The following is a 9,413-nucleotide window of genomic DNA, read 5'->3' on the forward strand; positions in this document are numbered from 1 at the left end:
TTAAGGACTTGTTAGTTTTCCAATTTAGAAAAAGTTTTCAGTTGTCTCTGTCTGAGGCTTCATATTTTCATTTAAACTGAAAACAGATGCTTTGAAAACATTGATATTTGGGGAGAATTTAAGAAACCACAGTTACAGAGTTAAATGGATTTAACAAACCACTTGGTGGCAGTAAACGCCCTGTTAACTACAGTATGAATCTGACCTGCTGGGTGGGCTTCTTAATTTCTATTCTTTGGTGGGAATCTTTTTTTTCTTTATTATTATTTTTGTATTCCCAAACATTGTCTCTCTTCTCTTTCAAATGCAAAAGGTATGGTTTCTTCTTTTTTCCCCCCTAACAGACTGAATTATATGTAAAGCTAAACATTGTGACCACTTCTAAAATAACTGAAATTTGAGACATATTATCAAAAGTCTGAATGAGAGAGTCTTGTTAGAGCACCCATTTCTCTATGGCTTCATCATCCAGTCTGAATGAATGCTTATGTACAGAGAGAAGAAAGTTGGATTATATTCCATGTAGCCTATATGTTCAAAATGTCACAATACCTTTCAAAAAAATCTGTTGTTCTACATGACTACCTTTCCATTTTCTCCAAAAAATTTGTCACAGTATCTTCTTCATCTTTTATGCATTTAAGAGAAAAGGGGTATGCCTAAAATATAACTTAATAATAATTCTGAATAACTAGATTAGATGCCAACATATTTGGAACTGAGAAATTTGAGTGGCCAGTGAAAAACTATGATAGACTAGTTAATTATGATGTAAGAGGACTTAGTACTTATGCTTGTCCTGGTGAAAATGCCAGTCATGTGAATTTTTAGAACAATTCTAGTCCAGGGTTTGTTGCTAACTAGCTGTGCAAACCTGGAAAGGCTACTTAATCTCCTTGAGCTCCAGCTCCTCACCTGAAAATGATTAGATTGGGTAGAAACACCCTAGGGCCTTTTCTCCCCTCAAAAATTATACATTGTTTGTTATATTATATGTACACAAGTGCATCCCTGGGAAATACAATGGAAATCTAGCATCTGGTTTAGGGGGAATCTTGTGAGTAGACTATATACACGCTATATATGTCTTCCTGGAGAATATAAATATAAATTTGTATCATGTGGTGGTAACAAATGAAACTTTTTTTTTTTCAGGTCAAAAGTCTCAGAAAGGGAGGAAATCAGTTGTTTTCCTCTGGCTTGGATAACCAGCCTGGAGTATCATATTTGGGTCATTGCAACAAGAGTGAAAGGCAGCCTGGGAGTCCATCCTGCACAGTGAGATTAGAAAAGCTTTGGTTGCCTCATGGCACTTTGCTGTTCCCCTGCTGAAGATGGAGGAATAGAATTATTTAAAAATTCTGACTCTGTAGAGATAAGAAGAGCAGAAGCGGAGATGACTCACATAAGAGGCGTCACACAGGGTCTGACGAGAGTAGATAGTAATTTTAGTTCCAACTCTCTATTTTGCTCCTCTGAAATGCTGTGTATTCACTAGTTCTTTGAGGCGACTGCTTCTGAACTGCAGCAGGAAGTTGTTTTGTTTCTGCATATTCAAAGCCAGTTCCCTGGTAAGAGTGACTTGACCTGGGCATGATGGGAAGTTAGTCCCAAGTCTAGACTACTTCAAAATGTAGGCAAATATTTATGCTAAACCAGTCCATGATTGGAAGCAGAGCATTAAAAACAATGTATATCAGCAGAAAACCTACAACTAAAATTATACTTGATGGTCAAAGGCCAAAGTCAGGAACAAGGCAAGAATGTTTATTTTTGTCACTTTAAGTCAACATTGTACTGGAGGTCCTAGTCAGTAGAAGAAAGAAAAAGAAATAAAGGCATGCAGAGAGGACAAGAAGAAGTAAATGGTCATTATTCACAGGAGACATTATTATCTATGCAGAAAGCCCCAAGTACTCTACCAAAAAAAAGTAATAAAGCTTATTAAAACTAGTAAGTCAATTTAGCTAGCTTGCCAGATAAAAGATCAACATACAAAGATTAATCGTCTTCTTACATACTAGCAATAAGCAATTAGAAAATGAAATTTAAAAGATACCATTTACGGTGGTCTCAAATAAGCATAAAACTATTTAGGGGAAATTTTAACAAAATCATAATACCTCTCTGTCGAAACTATAATACATTTCTGAGAGAACTTTGTAGTGCTAAATAAATCACATTCAATGAGTTGGAAAACTCATATTGTTAATACACCATTATCCCCAAATTGATCTATAGAGTCAATGAAACCCCAATCAAAAATCTCAGGAGGTTTTTGTAGAAATTGGCAAATTGACTGTAAAACATACATAAGAATGCAAGTATGTAGAATGGCCAAAACAATCTTTGAAGGACTTAACTAGTAGATTTTGAGACTTAATAGAAAGTTCCAGTAATCAAGACTGTTTGGTATTGTATAAAGATAAACGTTTAGATCAATAAGCAGAATAGAGTCCAGAAGTAGAATCACACATAAAAGCCAACTGATTTTTAACACAAGTGCAAAGGCAATTCAGTGGATTAAGGATACCTTTACAACAACAAGTGTTGGAACAATTGGGCGTCAATAAGTAAAAGGCTAAAAAAGTCAACCTAAACCTCACTCCTTAGATGGAAATGAACTGAGAATGGATCAAGATCTAAGCAGAAAATGTAAAACTAGAAAAGATTTAGCAGAAAATACATGGAAAAGTCTTCCTCATTAGGTGCTAGGCAAAACATTCTTAGATACAACACTTTTAAGTGTAACCTGTAAAAGGAAAATTTGAAAAAATTGGGTTTCCTCAAAATTTCAAGCTCTTCTGCTTCAGAGAACATCATTAAGAAAGTGAAATGACAACCGACAGAATGTTTCTGTGGGAGGAAATATTTGCAAATCAGGTATCTGATAAGGAACTTGAATCTAGAACACATAAAGAACTCTTAAAGCACAATAATAGAAACATAAATAAACCAATTAAAAAAGGGGCAACAGATGTGAACAGACACTTCACTAGAGAAGAAATATGGATGGCAAATAAGCACTTGAAGAGATGACCACCATCATTACCTATTAGGGAAATGCCAATAGCAACCACAGTAATATACTACTTCACAATCGCTAGGAGAGCTGAAATGAAAAAGCTGGGCAACTAGCAAGTGTTAAAGAGAATATGGAGAGGTTGCTACTGTCATCCAATACTGGTGAAAATGTAAAATGGTGCAGTCACTTTGGAAAACAGTTTGGTATCTCCTCAAAAAGTTAACTCTAAAGTTACCATACGCCCCCGCAATTCCATTCCTAGGTAATTACCCCAAAGAAATGAAAACACATGTCCACACAAAAACGTGTACATGAGTGTTGTACATCATTATTGTGCTTGTCCATCATTATTCATGATAGCCCCAAAGTGGAAATAGCCCAATATCTATTCATAGATTAATGGCTAAAAAACATGGTATGGCCATACAGTGGAATAGAATTTGTTCATAAAAAGAAATGAAATAGGGGCTCCTGGGTGGCTTAGTCAGTTGAGTGCCTGTCTTTGGCTCAGGTCGTGATCCCAGGGTCTTGGGATCGAGCCCCGCATCGGGCGCCCTGAGAAGCAGGGAGCCTGTCTCTCCCTCTGCCTCCCTCTCTCTCATGAATCAATCAGTCAAAAGGAGTGAAGTAGTAATCCATGCTACAATATGGGTGAACTTAGAAAACATCATGTTGAGTGAAAGAAAACCAGACACATACTGTATGATTCCATTTATAGGAAATGTTCAGAATGGACAAAGGCTAGAGGCAGAAAGTAGATTATTGGATGCTAGAAACTGGGTAGAGGGGACTATGGGAAGTGGCTGTTAATGGGTCCAGGATTTTGGGGGAAGATGATGAAATGTTCTAATTAGATATTGGGGATAATTGCACAATTTTGTGAATATACTAAAAACCACTGAATTGTACCCTTTAAGAACATAAAATAAATAAAAATCACACTTGCACAAAACTCTATATAGATTTCAAGGATACATGCATATCTAAACACACACTTAAACATTATTAGGGGTGTCCTTGGGGCAGAGGGGGAGAATAAAAGAAAATAGGAACACAACCCCCCACTTCCAAAAAAACCCTATAGAGACAGTATATATGAGTGGTTGGCAAGGGTTAGAAGTGGGGGCAGAATTTAACTAGAAAAGGGCAGGATGAAGGGATCTTTCATCTAGTGATGGAATTGTTCTGTATCTGGGTTGTTGTGTTGGTTTCACAAATCTCTCTGTTTGCTAAAACTTGTAGAATTACACACCAAGGGAACGAGATATTTTTTTACTAAATGCAAACTTTAAGAAAATATACCGAGGCTCCTGTGTTTTTATTATTTTAAACTGCTTCCATTGTTTCATAAAGTGCCAATGTTACTCCTCTGTATGTGAACTATCTCCCTTGATATGGTTTTTACTAAGTCATGCATTAATCAATTTGTTGGTTATTTTTCGGTTTAGAACATATAAGATGTGCTGCATAAATATTGCTCGGGCTTTTGTAGGCAGAATTTCAGACACAGATGAACCTTATGTATTATTTTCCTATTCACATCCAAAGATATTGATTGCTTTGACATTAGAAGCTGCTTTAAAATGTTTCCAGTCGTAGGCTTGGATTTGGTCATTTGCTAGTAAAAAACTGAAGGCTTGTGCTTAAGCCCAGGAAGTAATTGCATAAAAAAGCTTCTGCTCTGGGTTCATAATGTTACTCTCTGATATTTACCATTTACCATTACTCTATTTACTGTTTACCAAGCAAGTCGTATTGCTACCTGGGTCCTGCAATGTTTGCTATATATATTCCAAGTGTAATTGCTGCTGTACATCAGTACAGTGATAATATCATTCCAGCTTTCCCCCTAATGGTCTTTGTGAGGCAGCGCATACCGCTGGGGTTTCACTGTGGCAGCTCTCAGAATGTCTGGAACTCCTGCTGGAGTAACACCATGGACATTTATCTGGAGACATTTGTTTCTTCTGTGTCTGCGTAAAACTAAATTTAATATCAGAATAAATCTAATTTTGCTAATAATAACCATAGAAAGGATAGTATGTTTCAGTTACAACATTAGACTTTCATTTTGGTTTCAACTGACTTTGTATTTCACTTGTAATGATTGATGACTATCTGGGCACCAGAATATTTTAAATTATTTATAAATATCCCTAATAAAAGCATAGAAATATCATATCTTTTTGGCACCCATAAGCCATACAATAATCATGAGAGTTAAGTCAGTCCTTTAGGTTAATCACAACACCCTTCTATGAATTTCCTTTGTCTTCTTCCCCCTAAGACTTTATTTATTTATTTTTTAAAGATTTTACTTATTAATTCATGAGACACACACACACACACACACACACACACACACACACAGAGGCAAAGACACAGGCAGAGGGAGAAGCAGGCTCCATGCAGGGAGCCCGATGTGGGACTCTATCCTTGGGTCTCCAGGATCAGGCAGTGCTAAACTGCTGAGCCCCGTGGGCTGCCCGGTCCTTTTTTTTTTTTTTTTTTTAACCAGAAACAAACCTACATTGACCTATCATTATCACCCAAAGTCCACATTTTACCTTACAATTCATTCTTGCTGTTATATATTCTATGGGTTTTGACATATGTGTAATTTGTCAAATATTCCATCATTGTGGTATCATAGAGTATTTTCACTGCCCTAAAAATCCTCTGTGCTTGGCCTATTCATCTCTGACAGCACCACCCTCATGATATCCACTTTCTCCATAGTTCTGCCTTTTCCAGAATGTCCTATAGTTGGAATCATACAGTATGCAGCATTTTCAGATTGATTCTTTCACTAAAATATGCATCTAAGTTTCCTTTATGTCTTTTCAGGGTTTGATAAAGCTTGCTTCTTTTTAGCTCTGAATAATGTTCCATTATCTGATGTAGCATCAAATGTAGTTTATTTATCCGTTACCTATTGAGAAAAGTCTTGGTTGCTTCCATGTTTGGCGGTTATGAATAAAGCTGCTGTAAACACCCATAGGCAGCATATGCACGCCAGTTTTCAACTCCTTTGGGTAAACACGAAGGAGGGCAATTGCTGGATCACATAGTTAACGTTTATTTAGTTTTGTAAAAACTGCCAAACTATTTTCCAAAGTGGCTGTATCACTTTTCATTCCTACCAGAAATGTAGGAGAGTTCCTGTTGCTCCACATCCTTGACAGCATTTGATATTGTCAGTGTTCAGATTTGGGGCTCTAGTAAGTGTGCGATGGTGTCTCGTTGGCTTAGTTTGCATTGCTCTGCTGACGTGATATGGAGCATCTTTCTGTTTGCTCATTTGCCATCTGTATATTTTCTTTGATGAGGTGTCTGTTAAGGTCTTTGGCTGATCTTTTAATTGGGTTGTTTCCTTACTGTTGAGTTTTAAGGGTTGCTTGTCTATTTTGGGTAACAATCCTTTATCAGATGCGCCTTTTGCAAATGTTTTCTCCCCATCTGTGGCTTCTCTGTTCATTCTCTTGACACTGTCTTTCACAGAGCACAAGTTTTAAATTTTAATAAAGTCCAGTTGGTCTTTTTTGCCTCTTCTTTAGTTTTCTATTTTTTATGTAACATGTTGCTTTCCTTTTCATTGATGAGACACTTTCTCATTTCTAACTACAGCTATAAATGCCTAGTTCACATCATAACACCACAAGGAAGGAGCACCCTGTCCTCCCTTCTGCTACTTTGCCCTTGGGTCTGCGTTGGGGAGCTGCTCTCTGGAGCACGGCCAGTCCTGTTTTTCCCCTGCACAGTCAGGTAAGAAGCCTGTTCTAAGTCCTGTTCTTGGGCTAACTGAGGTCAGCATATCAGAAGGGCATGAGGTGGTTGCTAGAATAATTTTGTACACTCAACAAAACCTTTCCCTTAGGAGTTTGAGAAAAAGGAAGTTTGTACCAATCCTCACCTTATTAACTATTAGATATGCTTCTGAAAAGCTGCATGTAAATGGGAAATCTGAAACCATTTCAAGTATATCAGAGAATTCCTTTAAAGAAAGAAAGTCAATCCCTAATTAGTCACTTTCTTAGTTTGTAATTATGTATATCAAGGCTTTTGAAAGCAAGGCACACCTTGACACTGAAAAACTATTTTTATTTTTTTATTTAAATTCAATTTGCCAACATATAGTGTAACACCCAGTGCTCATCATATCATGTGCCCTCCTTAATGCCCATCACCCAGTTACCCCATCCCCTCACCCATCTCCCCTTCAGCAACATTCTGTTTGTTTCCCAGAGTCAAAAGTCTCTCATAATTTGTTTTCTTTTGAATTTTTCCCCATTCAGTTTCCCCTCCTTCCCTTATGGTCCCTTTCTCTATTTCTTATATTCCACATATGAATGAAACCATATGATAATTGTCTTTCTCTGATTGATTTATTTCACTCAGCATAATACCCTCCAGTTCCATCCACATATATGTAAATGGTGGCTGAGTAATATTCCATTGTGTGTGTGTGTGTGTGTATATATATATGTGTGTATATATATATATATATATATATATCACATCTTCTTTATCCATTCATTTGTTGAAGTACATCTTGGCTCCTTCCACATAAAGTTTGGCTACTGTGGACATTGCTGCTATGAAGGTGCAAGTGTCCCATCATTTCACTACATCTGTATCTTGGGGTAAATACCCAGAAGTGCAATTGTTGGGTCATAGAGTAGCTCTACTCTACTTTGTGAGTAACCTCCGCACTGTTTTCCAGAGTGGTTGCACCAACTTGAACTCCCATCAGCAATGTAAGAAGGATCCCCTTTCTTCACATCCTCGCCAACATTTGTTTTTTCCTGTCTTGTTAATTTTAGTCATTCTCACCAGTATAAACTGGTACATTATTGTGGTTTTGACTTGTATTTCCCTGATGACAACAGATGTGGAGCATTTTCTTCATGTGCCTATTGGCCATGTGTAGGTCTTTGACGAAATGTCTGTTTATGTCTTCTGCCCATTTCTTGACTGGATTCTTTGGGTTTTGGGTATTGAGTTTGATAAGTTCTTTATAGATCTTGGAGACTAGCCCTTTATCTGATATATCATTTGCAACTATCTTCTCCCATTCTGTACAATGCCTTTCAGTTTTGTTGACTGCTTCCTTTGCTGTGCAGAAACATTTTATCTTGAAGTTCCAATAGTTCATTTTTGCTTTTGTTTCCCTTGCCTGTATTTTTTTTAAAGATTTTATTTATTTATTCATGAGAAAGAGAGAGAGAGAGAGGCAGAGGGAGAAGCAGGCTCCCTCCTGGAGCCTGATGTGGGACTCGATCCTGGGACTCCAGGATCACGCCCTGGGCCAAAGGCAGGCACTAAACCATTGAGTCACGCAGAGATCCTTCACTTGCCTTTAGAGATGTGTCTTGCAAGAAGTTGCTCTGGCCAAGGTCAAAGAGGTTGGTGCCTGCTTTCTTCTTTAGGATTTTGATAGTTTTTCCTGTCTCACGTTTAGGTCTTTCATCCATTTTGAGTTTATCTTTCTGTATGGTGTAAGAGAATGGCCCAATTTCATTCTTCTGCATGTGGCTGTCTAATTTTCCCAATACCATTTGTTGAAGAGACTTTTTTCCATTGGATATTCTTTCCTGCTTTGTTGGAGATGAGTCGACCAAAGAGTTGAGGGTCTGTTTCTGGGTTCTCTATTCCATTCCCTTGATCTGTCTGTTTTTGTGCTGTTTTGATGATCACAGCTTTGTAATACAGCTTGAAGTCAGGCATTGTGATGCCTCCAACTTTGATTTTCTTTTCAACATTCTTCGGAATATTTAGGGTCTTTTCTGGTTCCATACAAATCTTAGAATTATTTGTTCCAATTCTGCAAAAGAAGTCCATGGTATTTTGATAGGGATTGCATTGAATGTGTAAATTGCTCTGGGTAACATAGACAATATTTATTCTTCCAATCCATGAGAATGGAATGTTTTTCCATCTCTTTGTGTCTTCCTCAATTTCTTTCATAAGTGCTCTGTAGTTTTTAAAGTGCAGTTCCTTTACCTTTTTTGTTAGGTTTATTCCTAGGTATCTTATGGTTTTTGGTGCAGTTGTAAATGGGATTGATTTCCTAATTTTGCTTTCTCTTTCTTCACTCTCCTTAGTGTGTCAAAATGCAATTGATTTATGTGCGTTGATTTTGTATCCTGCCACATTCCTGAATTGCTAGATGAGTTCTAGCAATTTTGAGGTGGAGTCTTTTGGATTCTCCATACACAGTATCATGTCATCTGAAAGAGTGAGAGTTTGACTTCTTCTTTGAGAATTTGGATGCTTTTATTTCTTTTTGTTGTCTGATAGCTGAAGCTAGGACTTGTAGTACTATGTTGAACAACAGTGGTGAGAATGGACATCCCTGGTGTATTCCTGACCTTAGGAGAAAAGCTCT

This window comes from Canis lupus, chromosome 25 (assembly GCF_048164855.1).
Source record: "Canis lupus baileyi chromosome 25, mCanLup2.hap1, whole genome shotgun sequence".
Classification (NCBI taxonomy): Eukaryota; Metazoa; Chordata; class Mammalia; order Carnivora; family Canidae; genus Canis; species Canis lupus.